This window comes from Marmota marmota, unplaced genomic scaffold (genome assembly GCF_001458135.2).
Source record: "Marmota marmota marmota unplaced genomic scaffold, marMar, whole genome shotgun sequence".
Lineage (NCBI taxonomy): Eukaryota > Metazoa > Chordata > Mammalia > Rodentia > Sciuridae > Marmota > Marmota marmota.
In genome coordinates, this window is record NW_026000093.1 from 27,312,699 (window position 1) to 27,331,370 (window position 18,672).

An 18,672-nucleotide genomic window follows, 5' to 3' on the forward strand; every position below is an offset into this window, starting at 1 on the left:
AGCAGTGTCCCAAGTTTTAAGCGGCTGCTAACACTGGGAATATGCCTGTCTGGAAACTAGAGATCCTTCTTAAAAGAAGTAAGGATGCACATGGTCTTTGGACCACTTTAACAACATAAGGAGTCTTATCTCAAGTTAGTACACAGTATTTACTGAAGGGTAGTGATAGAAAGATGCATAGTGGGGCTGGGGTTGTAGCATTTGTGAGGCGCTGGGTTCCATCCTCAGCACCACATAAAAATAAATAAAGAAAATAAAGATAATGGGCTGTGGCTGTGGCTCAGGTAGAATGCTTGCCTACCATGCGTGAGGCACTGGGTTAGATCCTCAGCACCACATAAAAATAAAATAAAGATATTGCATCCACCTATAAGTAAAAAATAAATATTAAAAAAAGAAAATAAAGATATTATTTCCATGTACAATTAAAAAAAATTTTAAAAAGAAATGCATAGCAATCTTTTCTAAGACATGAGTGATATGTTAATGAATGTGTATGAGGGAGACTGTGTGTGAGTTACTTTTACAAACTTTGTATAAAAACTATATTAAATACACAGTTTATGGGCTATAAAATTTTCTTTTGAATTTGCTATCAATTCTTCAGTAAAAAACATTTCTACAATGATCTTAAATTCCCTGTTAGACCTTCAATTTAGAAACTAGAATATGTCCAGTTCTATATATTAATCAATGCTTTATTCGTAGTCAATGATAAAAGCCAATTCTCTTAACCATAAAGCTGACACGTGGAGGTCTTTCCCAGAAAAATGGGTGTTCAGTGACACTCTCCCAATTGACTTCCTGTTTCCTGTTGCACAGTTGAAGTGAGAAGAGGAAGCAGTTGTTGGGGATGAAATAGGTACTGTTAGTTTTTGTAATTTTACACTCCCTGAGACAGAGTTAGGTTAGGTGACCTTTTCCCTATGAAGGCATTTTTGGGCAAGTCTGCACCCATCACTAAGAAAGTCAATGGGATACTCTTGCCTCTAACCAGTCTCATTATTTCCAGTTTAGTTTGCAGTCCATTTGCATAGCACAGGACTCTATAAGCATAGAACCAGGTACCAATCCACTTTTCCTTCTTGGTTTTACAGAGTATGCATCAGATACTACCCATAGATCTGTAAAAACCTTTCATGAGATGTCAAGGTTAATTTTATGTTGGAACATGACTGGGCTAAGGGATCCTCAGATACCTGGTAAAAGCTTTTCTCCTAGATATATATGTGTGCATATTTCTGGAAAAGATTATCATTAGATTTAGTACATTGGTCAAAGAAAGTTAAAACCCTATTGTTGTGAGTGGGCATTATTCAGTCTATTGAGGGCTTCTGTAGAAAAATAAAGTTAGGAAGTGTAAATCTTCTTGTCTGCTTCTTTATTTGGATCACCCATATTCTGCCTTTACACATATGAGTTCCTGGTTCCCAGGCCTCATGACTCATGCTGATTACAGTGCTAGATTTCTTAGCTCTCCAACTTTCCGATGGAATATTGTGGGACTTTGTGGCCTCCCTAGCTTCATGAGCCCATTCCCATTATAGATATCTTCTTATCTTTCTCTCCTCTCTCTCCCTCAATATGTGTCATCTATGGGTTATGTTTCTCTGAGAATCCCAACTAATACACAAGGCATTAAGATAACAAATATAGCACCTCTCAGTGCTCCCAACATTAGAGATGGGACCAGGAGCACTATTAATTTCTCTCCAAATATGTGACTTTACCTTTATCTTTCTCAACTATAACCCTTCCTTAATTCCCTTATCTGACCAGTAGTTTGTATTACAAAACCCATAATTATCCCCTAAGTAATTTATGCATTTAAAATTGATTATATTTTTGTTTTCTCTACAGAATCCTCCATTTTCCCATCTGTTACAACTTTATTGTAAGAGGTATGAAAAAGGAAGCAAGTAAGGATGGTAAGTATTTTGAAGCTTAACTGAAATACTTGGCCAAGTTTCTATGTAGTAGAACTATTTCATCAAGGGAAATCTTATATTTATATGTCTAGAAAAGAAAATAAAGAGCAATACAATCATCCACACAGATTCAGCAAACTCAGAAGTTAGGTATCTGTCCTTCTCTCTCCAACTTCCTGCCCATAAATGCCCTACACAGAGGCCCATTTTTGACAAACCTCTCCCGAAGACCATTTAGTGAACAACCAGGAGATTTAAAATAAGGATGACCAAATCATCACACCTGAATTGGGAGACAGTGGGGTTGGGAGAACAGTTAAGAAATAGGAAAGTGCTGCAGGAAAAGTAGAAGAAGGGAGGGATTTGAGAGGGATTTAGGGGGATGGCTCTTTATAGTTGGTGGGTAAAAAGAATGACACAAATGACACAGGTATTTTTGGTTTTCCTTTATATGTCAGATGGATGTGATTGTTTCATTAGCCAACAAACATTATTGTTTTTTAAGGCACAAAAGAAAAAATCCTCATGTTGGCATATTTGGTTTGAAGAGCTTGCAGGGCATGCCAGGCAGAGATACTCTGTTGGAATCATGAAGGCTCTGACTTACCTCCCTTAATGAAAACACACTCTCTCTCTCTCTCTCTCAATATATATATATATATATATATATATATATAGATAGATAGATAGATATCTCCTAAATCGCTGAGACTGGCTGAACTTGCAATTGTCCTCAACCTCTGGAACCTCTGGAGTTACAGGCCTGTGCTAACACACCCTGCTATGATATTATACTTCTTAACCAGTCCTACAATACAGAATTCTGTCCTTAAAAGTACCTAATCAACAGAAAGATTCATGTTGTCCACACAATAGTGCAGTCGTTAAAAAATATTCCATTCTGCTTTTTTTTGTGTGTGTGGTGCTGGGATTGAATTCAGGGCCTTGTTCATGCAACAAGCACTCTACCAACTGAGCTATGCAGTGGTGCACACCTATAATCCCAGTGGCTCGGGAGGCTGACACAGGAGTATCATGAGTTCAAAGCCAGCCTCAGCAAGGGGGAGGCGCTGAGCAACTCAGTGAGACACTGTCTCTAAATAAAATGTAAAATAGGGCTGGAGCCATGGCTCAGTGGTCAAGTGCTCCTGAGTTCAATCCCTGGTAACAAACAAACAAAAATCCCACTACTAAGCTAGCTAGATTTCCTGAAATCAAATATGGGGATAGCATTGCTCAGAAAAAGATACTGGATGTTTCATCATTTTAAACATAAGAAATGACTTTTCTAATAATCAAAGTTATAAATTCCTAAGTATCAAAGTGATCCATTTCCCATGATGGAGAATGTTCATTATTAACACACATTACTATTTAGCATGCTTTTTTCATATATTTTCTTAATGTTCTTTTCCATGAATTATAGTCAGACATAATAATGGCATTCATTTTGACATAATTATACATGAATGGAAGATAATTTGCTCCATTATAATCCTTAGTACTTCCTCCTTCCCTCACTTTCTCCTTCTTCTGTTCCCCTTCCTCTACTCTATTGGTCTTCCTTCTATTTGTTTATTTATTTTTTAAATTTGTTCTTTATAGAGATACATGAAGGTGGAATTCACTGTGGTATATTCATAAATGTACACAGCATAATTTGGTCCATTACATTCTGCAGTTTCTCCCTTTTCCTACCCTTCTCCCTTTCCCCTCAGTGCCTGTTCTCTACTCCACTGAGCTCCCTTCTAATTTTCATGGGATCCAGCGATCATTTTTATTTCCCTATTTCTGAGTCTGGCTTGTTTCACTTAGCATGATGATTTCCGTCCATTTACCACTGAATATGGCGTGTATTTTAGACAATGCACTCAAGCATCTGATGAGCACTTGGCTCCCAGTCACTAAATTATTCAGGAATTTTCAGTGTTGTGATTCTATTATCCTGTTTGGGTTCTAAGGTGGAATGTCCACAAATGAGAAAACATCATTTTCTACCAAGCATGAAAAAACTTAAAATTTTCTAGACATATTCTAATAGGTCACCTATCTTTGCCTAAAATGCTTTAGTTCTTTTTCAGTTTAGAAAATATTTATTATACATTCACATATTAATCAAGTTTATGAAATTTTTGTCTGATACATTTTTTATTCTACTTCAATTTTGATTAAATTATATGCTTATTGTAAATATACCAGTTTGCTTCTAAATAGTTTCACCTTAAAGGAGCATTTTAAAAATACACATTAATATTATATATATATAATGGATCTACTCATGTAAATTTTTATAGGACTAATATAAAGAAACTACAGACAGATGAACTTATTTTGAATAAAATTTATTTTTATTTTTAATAAAATAAATAATCCAGTGTATCAAAGCTTATTATTACAAAGTAAATACAAATATTATAAATGACATTAACATTTTTATATCATCTTTACAATGTAGAGTATACTCAGCATTCACCTAAATTTGGACTAATTAAATTTAAGTGTTCAGTAACCATGTGTGCCTTGTGACGTCCACATCTACAGCTCTATAGCAGGAGGTATTGCTTGGGGCCCAAGGATTTTTACATTTTTAATGGTTGAAAACTAATCAGAAGAAAAATAATATTTATTGTCACCTAAAAATGATATAAAATTCAAATTTCTATGTCCAAAAAGATTTATTGGACCATAGCAGTGATCATTTATTTGCATATTCTTATCTAGCAAATTTCTTGCTAAAAACAAGCAGCCAGTGAGATTTGATTTGTTTGGTACCAGGGATTGAACCCCAGGGGTGGACTTAACCACAGAGCCACATCCCCAGCCCTTTATTAAATATTTTATTTTGACACAGGTTCTCGCTGATTTTTTTTAGGCCTTGCTAAGGCTCCTGCCTCAGCCTCCTGAGCCACTGGGATTACAGGGGTGAGCCACCATGCCTGGCCAGACAGTTAGTTTTGATAGATCATATGGCCCAAACAGCTTAAAGTGCTTGCTCCCTGTTCCTTTTACAGAAAAAAAAAATTGCCAGCCTCTCTTCTGGAGGGTTTGTTCTTCTAGAAGTATGATCATGGCTTGGTTATCTTTGTTAGCACAAGCTGATATACATAAGAAACTCAATAGTTTCACCATAGGATACACTTTGTAAATTTAATTAAATAAAAATTAATGAACACCATAACTCTCTACCCAGAAATCATATCTTACAATTATCTCAGACTAAAACACTTCATTGAAACATAGTTAATGACATAAATTTTTCAACTTAGATAGATCTGGGTCCCTTTTGCAGCTTTGCCCAGTCTTTATCTTGGGTAATTTACTAATCTTTAATTCTCTCTTTCAGTATCTATAAAATGGGATAAAAGTGGTGCTGATCTCATGTTGTTGCAAAAAATTAATAAAATGACAAATATATAATAATTTAGTATAGTGACTGAAAAATGGTTATGCTTTAGATAAATGTTACTAACTTAATAAACATTCAGTTTCCTAATTTAATTTATTCTGTTTGATATTTTTAAAAATGTTCTTATTTATTGGTTCTTTTTAGTTATACATGACCATAGAATCCATTTTGATATAAATAAATAAGCATGGAATATATCTTATTCTAGTTAGGATCCTGTTCTTGTGAATACACATGATGGTGGGATTCACTGTGATATTTCTTTTTGTCACTGATATCAAAAAAAGTGATACTTTAATTAAATGGCTTGTAAAACTATATCTAAGTATTTGTTCATCTTGACAAATTTTAACAGTTTTCTGGGCTAGTTTAAAATATAATTTTGATGTCAAAATATAATACTAAACCTGAGACTCAGAAATAAATATAAATGCATATTAAATTTACTTGGAAATAAAGAATGTCTTCAAAGATAAAAAGAAGTATTTATGTATAAATGACATAGAGAAATGTTGCCAAGAAAGTTTTAGCAGTTTTGAGAATCAGAAGCACACATGGTTAAGTAATATATTATATAGCTTTACCTTAGCCTCATAAAATATTTTTTAAAAAGCACGCCTTTAAAATTAAGTCATTTTAAAATAAATAATGTAAGATTAATTAATTTAATGGTAGTTCAATGTTATAAATATTATTATATTTGATATTATAAAAGTATTCCAATCATATTGTTCCATTTATTTCCCTTGTTGAAATGTTAACGTTGCTGAAAATAATTCTTTAGACAGTTATGTTTAATTTAGGTTTTATGACTCCTCGGAGTGAAGAGAGGAAGAGTGTTGTGATTTTCTGGACATGGAGAATCATTTGCTATGGTAAACTGGATAAATGCTTGTGCTACCTCATGGGAGTAGGATAGAAAAGAGGAGCTGGATCTATTCTGCTGAGATGCCAGGTCTCCATTTTCTTTCAAAATCAGTGGCCTTAGAGGGATCATGAATTGCTGAGGTAGAACAATCTTTACTCCTCTTTATCTCTCTTCCACTGCCTTTGAAATCAACTAGAGCTTCATACTTGGAAGCAGCACAAAGGGTAAGGCTAGGAATAAAAATATGGCCTAGGATTTGTGATGCTCAAGTGATTCAGACTCATTTCTCCTATAGCTGCAGTTCTGAAACCTGCTAGACTTACCACTGATGTATTGCAGTTCCTAGCATTCTAATTCATTTTACAGAGGTAATCCTACCCAGCTCTACCATTACTCTTTTAAGGAGAGCTTATGCTTTGGTTTCATTTAAAGTAATTCATCACTAAATTCATAATTCCTGATTTTATCAAATTATGCAGATACAGAGAGCATCTAGGCCTTCTTTGTAGACAAAATCAAAGTGGTTAAAAACTGCCACTATACATGGTGCTCACACATGATATAAAAATACCCCTTCAACCTGCCTACCTCCTCTTTGTTTAAACAGTTTCTGTAATTCTATATATTTCTTTTCTGACTAAATAAAAATAAGGCTAATAAAATCCATTGGCTGTTTTACTCAACATTCAATACAATGCATTTATTCTTTCTTATGTGTAAACCTAATATTTTTAAAATGATGTTCTTAATGAGTGTTCAATTTTATGAACACACTCCAAGGGATATTATTTGTATAATATCCCTTAGAAAAAGCACAGTCTGTGGCTCCTTAATTTGTTTTATATTAACATATCTTAATTTTATTGTATATTCACAAGCTCTTTATCTTCAATTGTAAGAATTAATTTTTCTCATATTTAAAAAAGACACCTTTTCATATGCCTTAGGAAAATATATAAGAAATCTAGAAAATAACTAGCCTTGTAGTATTTTACAATGAATATTAATATGTTCATATTGATTTTCTTCTCTTAAAATGCTGTTGCCAATTTTGTTAGGTTTATTTTATGCATCAGAAATAAGCAAAAAAAATTGAAACATTTATTACCATGAAATTATCACAAATAGCTGTAATAAAATAACCGTATTGCCTTCATATTCCATGAATTTATTGATCTTCTCCTGGAAAAAATATTCAGAGAGATTTAAATGAAAGAATTTAACCATTTAATGAAAAGGAGATAAAGGGTCCAAACTTTAATCTATTATTTCTTATGAATATCTAGTGAGTGTTATATTCTTGTAAATAATTTCAGCTAAAGCATACCCTGTAGTTCATTCTAAAGCTATCATCTTGCAAACTGATACTTTGTTTAAGAAGGTAATTTTAATTTTATTTCAAAACAATGCAATCATTTGGTTTCTTCAGACTCTAGTTATACATGGAATAGTCTCTTATTTTAAGTCAGACTACTATCACTAATCATGGAGGAACAAAGATGTGTCCAAATTTTGAAGGAACATTGGTGTCCCAAAGCTCAGATAATGAATTTTAGCTCTCTCTGGAGAAAAACCTTTCCTGGATGTAGTCTGGCAATATTCCAAGATTTCTTTTTAAAAGTAACTCCATATGTGTACTGAAAATAAGCTAGTGATGTTTTAAATCAACTGGAAAGAGAGGCTGTTCTTTTCAATATTTTTTTCCTGAGTGTAACTTTGAAGTGCAGCATTTGGGGATTATGAAGGTTTGGGTTACCTGCTGAATGAAGGCATGGAAAATTATTTGAAAGCACCCTTTTTAAAAACTGTACTTTAAACTTATGAAATATCACCTGTGGTTACAAGGAGGTATGCAATTCAAAGCATTTTTTTTTCAAACTAAAGAGAAAGAGTTAATTTTAAATTGAGATTATATTTTCCATGTTTTCTATGTCTACAAGAGCATAATCAAAAGTTTGTGGTTCACTTATTTTTAAAGTCAGGAGATGATGAGGATGAGTAAATGCTATTAAATTAAAGAAAATATAGAGAAATTTAGTTAGACACTGTGAGCAAAACTAAACCAAGGACCACAGCTAACCATACTCTAATGATTGTCTCACAGCAGGTATTTTAAATGATTTCATTTTCAAATAAATTCAACTTGTATCTATTCCCCATAATCTGTTCTGAATTTACTTGATACATTCAAAAGCTTGGAATTTTATATGTACATATAAAATTTATATATATATATATATATATGTATATATATTTCCTCAGTAACATTTTTAGCCAGGGTGAAGTTGCTGATATTATTAAATTTGCATCCTATGAATATAATATAAAATATATTTGGATATGCATTCTTCTTCAGAAAACAAAGGAACTATCATAATGTACTTCCAATTGATATCATGAGAGTATTCTTTGTTAAAGAAATCACAGTCATGCCTGCCATATGTGGAAATTGTCAAATAATATTTTGAAAATTTTCAATGTCTATACAGTTAAATATTTACTATAGTATGCAAAACATTTGATTATAGCCAAATGGGAATATGGCTGTCTCTCCTGTTTAGCAGCAATATATCAATATTTAAAAATATCAGAGCTTCTGATACTGGTAAGAGTAAATAATAATTGTGCTAAAACCCATGATTTATAGAAATGTGAAGAAATGAATTCAGAAACTCTTTTTAAAGTAATTTAACATATATAAATACATAAATCATTTTTATTTGTGCATTTTAAACGTAGATTTTGGATAGTTTATAATGTATGGTGAAACTGTACCTTTTAGATTGTATTGAGTATGTCTAGAAACATTTACTGTCTGTGCCTCTCATGTGGCAACAGTGTGCTGAGGAACCAGTGAGACCTGTTACATGTTCATAAGTGCAATGGAGAAAAAATAATTCAGAGAAGAAGACTATAACACTTTGGATAGGCTGTATGTGGAAAGTGTTGTAATTTTAGATGTAGCAGCTAGAAAGCTTTCTTGAAGTGGCTTTTGAGTGGAGCCAAAGGCTCATAGGAATGGACAATGTGGATACTTGGAGAAAGAGGATCCCCATCTAAGGTATGCATAAAAGAATGTTTCTGTCAAGTTCTATGAACGATAAGGATGGCAATGCAGAGGTAGTTTCACAGACAAGTGCAGGAGAACTCAGAGTCAAAGTTGTCCAAAAGAGTAATAGACATTGAAGGCCATGGAAGGGATTTGGATTTAATTAGAATGAACTGGATGATTTTGAACAGAGGAGAGACATAGCATGAACTTTGTTTCAGCAAATTACTACTATTTTGAGACTAGACTGTAACTGGACAAGGGTGATGGAAGAAAGATAATTTGAGGATACATTGCAACAGTTAGGGAAGACAGGATGGGGTTTCAAGTGATGGGTTGTGACAGTGGTGATGCAATGGGTGTTAAGAAATGGTTGAACCAGGTGCAGTGGTGCATATCCATAATCCCAACTGCTTGGGAAGCTGAAGGAGGAGGATCACAAGTTGCAACTTCAGGAGATCCTGTAAAAATTAAAACTAAATAAACTAAAAAGGATTGGGAGATATCTCATGGTGAAGTGCTTACCTAGCATGAACAAGACCCTGAATTCAATCACCAGAACCCATCCCCCCACAAAAGGAAGGGTTTAAATATTTAATCTATAGCACAGGCAACAGGACTTGGTAATCGGTCTGAGAAAAGGAGACATCCAGGATAGTCATAGACAAGGTCAGAAAGATGAAATTGTCACTGACTGTGATGGAGAAGGTTGTTAGAGAAGAATGCTTGGGAAGAATAACCCTGGAACTTTGATTTGGGCAAGTTAAGTTTGGCATGACTATCAGACATTTATATTGAGCTAACACATGGGAAATTGTTTACACAAGGCTGGAATTAATGTGGAAATCTAAAATTGAAATACAAGTTTAAGAATAATTAAAATATAAATTGAATTTAAAACCATTAGACTGAATCAGATTGCCTTTGAATGTAGATATAAATAAATATATAATTCCTTATCACATAATTATATATAGTCTTTATCAATCCTTTTTTATCTTTTGAACACACACACACACACACACATACACACATATATAAAACAACATATAAACCTAGACAATGCAATCTCTAGAAAAAAATGTCAGGATAGTGAGAAAGATAGGATTGCTACAAATGCTATGAAGACCAATTTCTTACTAAATTTAGTTAAAATGTATATGCCCTCTGATTTAAAACCCTCACATATGGGCATACCATAAAAAATATAATAAATAATTTTTGCATATATTTCCAACAGACTTAAGTAGGACTTAAAAATATATATTGAAAAATCCTACATAAGAGAAATTGTGTAATACATGGTAACATCTCTGAACAACAGAATAGTGTATACCTGTCAACTCTATAAATCAGAACTATAGTATCAACTTAGATTGTTCTTGAAGACACAATATTGATCAGACTTTCAATGTACAGAATATTTTATACATTTTGAAGTCATTTCTATCAATTAATATATATATATATATATATATATATATATNTTTTTTTTTTTTTTTTTTTGAGATGTCTTACTAAGTTACAAAAACTGGTTCTTGAGGGCTGGGGGTGTGGCTCAGTTGGTAGAGTGCTTGCCTAGCATGTGTGAGGCACTGGGTTTGATTCTCAGCATCACATATAAGTAAGTAAATAAAGGTCAATCAAGAACTAAAAAGAAAAAAAAAAAAACTGGTTCTTGATTTTTACGATACTCCCACTTCAGCCCCTAAGTCTCCCACATTATAGATGTGTGCCTCTGCACCCAAAATACTTGCCTCTTAGTAAAGATTTTTTACTAAACTCTATTATTCACTTCTCTCAATGAAGCTGTTAGCATTTTTCTTCTTCTGTTTCCTCAAAGTCATCTTTAAATTAATGACATCACCCAGCTCAAAATGAAAATAAAAAACAGGCTAAGTCTTAAAAAGAAAAGACACCCATCTCCTCTTGTTGGAAACTGAAATAGACATCATGGGGAGAAAATTCACAAACAGCAGATGCTGTGGAGAGTTCACTTTTCAATTGTTGATATTAAACAAGAGCACCTCTGAGACTCTGAGAGTCCACATCCTGTGTTTATGGATTACAGTTGAAATGGTAAAACAGCATATCCTTGTACTTCTAAATATTTTATGATACAAGGCATTTATGATGGAGAATCATTTTACTCACAAAATGTTAGGTTTCTTCTAGTATTCTATTTATTTTAACTTGGAAGGAAACTACATATTTAACCTGTACTGAATGAGATGGGAAATAATGAACAATGCAATGACATACAGTAATTTTGAAAAAGTAAATTATTTCATTTTCATAGAGATAAATATTTAACACCACATAATGAAAGATGATTAATTTTAGTATTGCACATAGGATTCTCAAAACATAATAAATTAATGGATTTAACAAACAAATATGCAAAATCCTCAAATTTAGTAATTTGAATTAAATATGAGCAATGAGAAAAATACTCTATATTACAAAGATAAAGCATTATTAATATAGATTAATTTTTTAAAATAGATAAGGTAGAAAAATAAAGCTTGTCAAAAACATTTCTGAAAGTTATGCTAATTTCCATTAGGTATAATTAGGTTTGCATTATAGATGTCTTAATATTTACATGAAAAATTACTTCTCTAGCTTCTATTTTAATTATTCATAGCCACCTTGCAAATGCCTGCTGTTGACTACTGTGGTGTGAGAAAGTAAAAGTATTTTATTGAGTGACTTTTCTTACACATGAAACAAAGTAGTGCACTTGCTGAGCCTGTGAATTCTAGCAGCAGATTTCCTGGGTTTGAATTCTTTAATCTCTTTCATTTTCCTCACCTTTAAAATGAGGCTAATTGTTTTGTGAGTATTCAGCAGGATAATACATAAAGCTACTTATGGTTTGGCATCTGGTAAGCCCTCGGTTCTCATCGACCTACAGATTAATTTTGTTGTACTGAGAAAGGAGCTAGTTTTTTGAATGGTCTCTGGTGAAAAGCATCCTCCTTGGATCCTCTTCAATTCATTCTCCTCATTTAACAATCACTTAGAAAATCACATGTGATTAAATATCTTCCCTAATTAAACCCTTAAAATTGTTCAATTACTCTTAGGACAAAGACCAAAAATCCTTAATACAATCTTTACAGGCCTGACTAGACAATATGGTCATTGCCTTCCTCAGCAGTCTCACTTCTAACATTTTTTTTCCCAACTGCAGTCACACTTTTCCCTCTTTCAGATTCTCAAAATCATCCATTTTCTTTCTACTTAAGGACATTCTCATATACATGCAGTCTACCTCTTAATTCCTAGTTATCATTTAGATCTATGTTCTCTGGATCTTCCAGGACAATCTCTGAAGCTTCTTGCCTAGATGGACACTACTCTTGAACACTCTTTCTCAAATTTTTTTGGTAGTTTTAGTTTGGAATGATATTTTCACTTTCTAACAAAATGAGGTTTTTTACATGGAAGGTATAGGATGACTTACAACAAACATCATTATACTCTTACAATTGTTCATGAAAAGTAAAGTCCTCCTAGACTGGAGAAGGCAGAAGAGGATCAAGAGGAAGCAAGAGAATACAGACCTTGTTTGGCCCACACTAGAGAAAAGGCAGGAGAGGAGAGCAGCAAAAGGAAGAACACATACATTTGGGGGATTTAAATGTTTATGGACAATTAGGAGATCGGGCAAATTATACTATGTGTCTAGAAAAAGTTGCAAAAGTGTCATCAAATCCTACAGTATCTCACCGTAAAATGTGTTATGCAAGCAGGAAAAAAGCATCAGTGATGTTTCATGTTTATGGCATTTGCCTCTGAAACAAGTTTATTCCTCCCTGCAGTCTTAGAAAGCCACAAGTGGTCTTCACACTCCCTAGGACATTTCAGCAAATGGCCTGCATGAGTACATTGTGGAGTCCCTCTGTTACCACTACCATGCCAATGATGTTGTTTACATCTGTGCTGGACACTGATCAATCTCTTGAACTTGGATGGCTTTTCAAAGAAAATGTTCCCTTCGATGAGGGAGGCTATACTATAATTTAAATCCATGAAGAAAATAAATTACATTTATTTTTTGCAATACAGATTTATTGATAACCCTTCTTTCCTTCCTTCCTTCCTTCCTCCCTTCCTTCCTTTCTTCCTTCCTTTCTTCTTTTTTCTCTCTTCTCTCTAAAATATGTGCTCTATACCAGACTTACAAGGTCTATAAAATTTTTTTCTATCTTACTCTTCAATATTTAAAACTCGGTATAGTCTATGGCACAAGTAAGTGGATGAATACATTTAGTTTGATTGAATGCATGATGATTAACAGATGAAGTGTTTGTGACTTACTGATCATGGACCAGATATCTTATTCAGATGCATATTTGAATGAATGAGTGAAAACTCTAATACATTAAAAGAGTCCTGGTTGTAACCACCTGAGATTAGTTTCCTAGTAGATAATGTAAAATAAAGGTTTATTTGAAAAACTCTCAAAAATTATTAGAATATTTTAACCTTGTATGGGTTACAAAGAGAGATTCTGACCTTCTACACTTTTCCTGGCTTCCCTGGCCTTTCTTTGAAATCTCACTGGAAGCTTTCATGACTCCTTAACTCCAGCATACTGAACCTTTTTTTTTTTTTGGTTACCGGGAATTGAACTCAGGGGAATTCGACCACTGAACCACACCCACAGCCCTATTTTGTATTTTATTTGGAGACAGAGTTTCACTAAGTTGTTTAGCACCTCTCTTTTGCTGAGGCTGGCTTTGAACTCATGATCCTCTTGCCTCAGCCTCGAGAGCCATTGAGATTACAGGTGTTTGCTACCACACCAAGCAGCATACTGAACTCTTGCAAAACCAGCACCATGTAAAAAATGCCAGGATCTGTGCCAGTATGTTTAATAGCTGAGCCCTCTTGCACCATGGCTGCAGTAGCATCTGCAGCAATTTCTAAATGGGCAGCTGAACACAGTGAATTGAATCCTGGGGAAACAGCTACCTAGCTGGTATTGATACTTTCATGTCAAAAAGTGTCTTTTAGTTTTTAATTTTATTTCCTTGAGCCTTCCATCGGCATGGGCTTGCTGATTCCAAAGATGCCCTCAAGATATCTTTTCTACTTTTTTTTTTTTTTTTTTTTTTTGATTTTGTGTGTGTGTGTGTGTGCAAAATACTTAGCTTCTCTTTAATGGCAGTAATATCTTCAACAACCACACCTTCCTTGGCCCTAATTTTGCAGGTGCTTCTTTTCCAGCCTTATTGCAGTGTTTCAATTATTACCTTTTAAAAAATATTCTCATAAATTCTCATAGTAAATCTGATAAAAGCTGTCAAAAATACCCATGTCACTGCCTGAATGCTGCACTGCCTTGAAATTTTCTTCATCAGATTAATTAGTCTATCACCTTTAAGCTCAGCTTCACAGAAAGTCTGAGGACTAGACCCAAATGTAAACAAATCTTTTGTCAGAGTGTAACAGATGGTCTCTAGTCCAATTACAGTATAGTCCTTGTTTTCCTCTGAAACCTCTTGATCAGAGTTTATTGTCCATATACCTATAAGCATTCTGGTCTTCTGAGCTCTTACCAAAATTTCTCAGTCAGTTCTGCTTACAGCATTCCAAAGCTTCTCCAGCCTGCATCTCCAAACTTTTGCAAATTTCTCCAATAAAACCAGTTCCAAAGACTCTTAAACCACATGGTCAGGTTAGCCATGATAATGACCCCACTTCCCAGTACCAATTTCTGTGTTAGTCAGCATTTCAATTCTGTAACCAAAATAGCTGAGAAGGACAATTTAGAGGAGAAAAACTTCCTTTGGAGCTTATGATTTCAGAAGTCAGTCCATGGTTGGTCTGCTTCACTGTGCTATGCCTGAGGCAGTGAACATCAAGGCAGAAAGGCATGGCAGAGGAAACTGCTCAGATCATGGCAGCAGAGAAGCACAGAGTGTGTGCATGAGGAGTCAGGGGCAAAATCTAAATCCCAAGGGCACAACTCCAATGTCCTACTCCCTCTAGCTATGCTCTGAATGCCTATAATTACCACCATACATTCAAATACATTCAAATTTTAAACTTATCAATTTTATGAATTAAACCACTAATCAGGTTATAGCTCTCAAAATCTAATTACTTCACCTGTGCACATTCCTGCATTGATACATGAGTATTTGGACAGACATTTCACATACAAATCCTAACACCCTTGTTCCATTTTTCTCATGTTAGTGAGCATCGATATCTGATTATTATTTGTGAAAATATTTAAATTTTTATTTCAATCGTCACTTTCATCAACTACAAGAAATCTAACAACTTTTAAGATTTATGATTTGCCTTTATTAGACATTTTTAGTATATTTATGAAGTTTCTAGATACATTATCCAGCATTTATGAGGACATAGAGTGGATGTAAAAGTAATTTTCCATCAAATCCCACAAAGAATAAATTTTGAATGATCAATTTTATACAAATATTATTAATAAAAATGTTTTTATTCTAACCGGATTTGCTTTCCTTGCCAAATTTCTAACTCATCACAACAGTTTTATTAGTAATAAATATTGTGTAGAAAATGTTCAGATGAGGAACTTAAGAAATAAATACACAAAGTATAAACTAGAAAAGCATGTGTTATTTACCTACCATTTATTTATTTCTTATTAATTATAAACTGTGCTCTATAGCTTTTGTATAAACTTTCATTACTTAGAACAATAGGTGATTTTTATTCCCAGTATGCAGATTTTTTTTTAAATCAAAAAAGGAATATTCAGACTACAAAGTTGTTCAAAATATAAAGCAGGATTCAAAGTAGTTTTCTGAATTGTCGCAATGATATCAGGATATCCTTTCACATTTTTTTTGGAGCAGTCAATTGATAATGTTTTAAGGAGGTGGACTACCAACTTCTAGAAAATGTTTATCTCTGGAATGCATTATTAATATTGCACTATCAAACTATATTCAATGAAACTATTAAATTTTTGAGCTCTGTATAGAATATTCCTAAAATTCTATTTTGCTAATATGTGTCAAAGAATTTCACTTTAGTCTGTAAACAGTTCAGAAGCCCCCTTTCCATAATACATAGACAAATATCTCATGAAAACATGGTTTGCTATATGCTGGCTAATTACAGGAACTCGTTTTCCTATCTTTAAATTGCTTTATGCTTCATTATTCATTAGACCCTCATCATTTGGAAGATAATCATGTTCATAATGAACTAAATTGTTCATTTTCTACTTTATTTGCAATTATGATTTGGATCTGACATTTCTCCCACAGGCCCATATGCTACAGACTTGGTTACAAGTCTATGGTACCATTGGGAGATGGTAGAACTTTCATGCATGTGTGGCCTAGTAGAAGTAAGTCAGGTCATTGGTAGTATGCAACTTTTTCCTTCTATTTTCTTTCTGTTCACCATGAAGTGAGAAACTTTGCTTCACTATCCCCCCCTCCCTGACCATGTGTTCTGCCTTAGAGAATTCCAAAAGGCAATAGAGACAGCCAACTATGGACTGAACCAGGAACCAAAATAAACCTTCCCTACTTTAAGTTGATTTATCTTAGGTATTTGTTACAGTGACAAAGGCTGACAAATACATGAAGAAATAGGTAATTCTTTCTATGAAGCATTTTCTTATTTCTTCAATATCCATAAAACGGATTTATCTTTAAAACAGATTTTCAATGGAAATTTATGGAAGTAAGAGAAAAATTTAAATGATAGCCAATAAACCCAATCCATTTGCAAATGTCCCTATTCAGCATGAAAGCTAAATGGGTAACTCTTAAGAAAAAAATGTCTTTGTATTAAGGCAAAATGTGACAGCTACAAGAACTTTTCTTCTTTTAGTGTAATAAAAGTAAATTTAAGTTTGCCTACCATAGAATGGTTGAACAAAATAATTACTGTGATATCAATGTCTATGCTTTTATAAGATTCTGTCTTTATAGCCACTCTATGATCTATCTGTAAGGCAAAACATAATGTAGTTTCTGAGATTTATGTCGTTTGTATTAAAAATAAACCATATTTCACAATATGAACAGAAAATAAATTCATCCATTTTTTTTTCCTGACATAACAAATTGTTACTGAAAATACTTGTTTCTTTAAAATAATAATTTTCAAAACTCAGATGTAAAAGATAAAAAGCATGGAATGTTTCATCCAGTTCTATTATGTTCATATTTTCAGTCAACTTTGCTCTGATGCTATCTAGAAAGTGAAACAAACTTAGTATATATCTAATTTCCAGAGTTCAAACAGAAATTTTGAGAAGCCAAACAAATATAATATATGTAGGAAAGCATGTTGGTAGTATTTGTGACTTTGTTGTTCAGCATTCTCTCTGTGGTACCAGGAAGTGGTACAAAGCTGTATAAAAACACATCATAGCTGGTGAAACAAATAGGTTGATATAAGTGGAAATTCAATATAAACAGGCTTGACAAATGTGGAGAAATTTAACATTGACCCTGTGGGATTTGGGGCCAGACTTTTAAATTTGATTGATAGACTTAAGAATTTTATATATATGGATTCAATACAAGTGGGTATCATGGCATCATAAAAGCAATATTATCAACTAAAAAAGTTGCGAACGTCTCTCTCCCAGGAATTGGATGTGTAATGTCTTTTTAGCTACTCAAGTTAACTACTGAAATCCACTTTTTTCATCTAGTCTTGATGTGGTTTTATAATTTAACACATTTCTTGTTGAACTTCTTAGAAGCTTTTCTTTTCATCAAATAGGCATTTGCTGATGCACCCTAAGAAGAGTCTTTCCCTCTATTTTTATTTGATTACTTTTGTTTACTATTGCTATTTTAAAATTCAGTTAAATAAAATATCATCAAGTTTGGCTTCTCAAGGAAACTCTCTTGAACCTTTTGTATTTTCCTATGGATATATTCTTCTAAGTCTCATAGAAAGAAAAAAAGCAATGAAACTATGTTAAGTACAAGTAATATTGTAAACAAGAATAGTTTTCTTTCTCTAGACACTTCAGGAAATATCTACAAATACATCAAAATTTTAAAGTCCTAGTCATGGCATTAGTAATGTCTCTAAGGAGTTCTGGTTCTTTTTACTGAAAAAATATTATTTAGAAATAAAGATTTGAATTCTAGTTAAATTACCAGTTGTGAATGTGGAGTTAAACTGTAAATTTGAAAAATAATTTAAAACAAATTTTATCCCCCTCAAACTTGTATATATTTTTTTTAATTTTTTATTGTTGGTTGTTCAAAACATTAAAAATTTCTTGACATATCATATTCCACACTTTGATTCAAGTGGGTTATGAACTCCCACCTTCACCCCATACACAGATTGCAGAATCACATCAGTTACACATCCATTGATTTACATATTGCCATACTAGTGTCTGTTGTGCTCCGCTGCCTTTCCCATCCTCCAC

The 18,672-nt window shown here is 33.3% G+C and overlaps 1 long non-coding RNA gene across 1 annotated transcript in view; it reads left to right on the forward strand.

Moving 5' to 3' along the window:
• Positions 1-18,672, forward strand: part of LOC125610533 — a 103,757-nt gene that overhangs the window by 62,343 nt on the left and 22,742 nt on the right. The window contains exon 3 of the long non-coding RNA XR_007340518.1: positions 1,861-1,928. This is a non-coding gene — a long non-coding RNA (uncharacterized LOC125610533). The remainder of the gene's footprint in view (positions 1-1,860; positions 1,929-18,672) is intronic.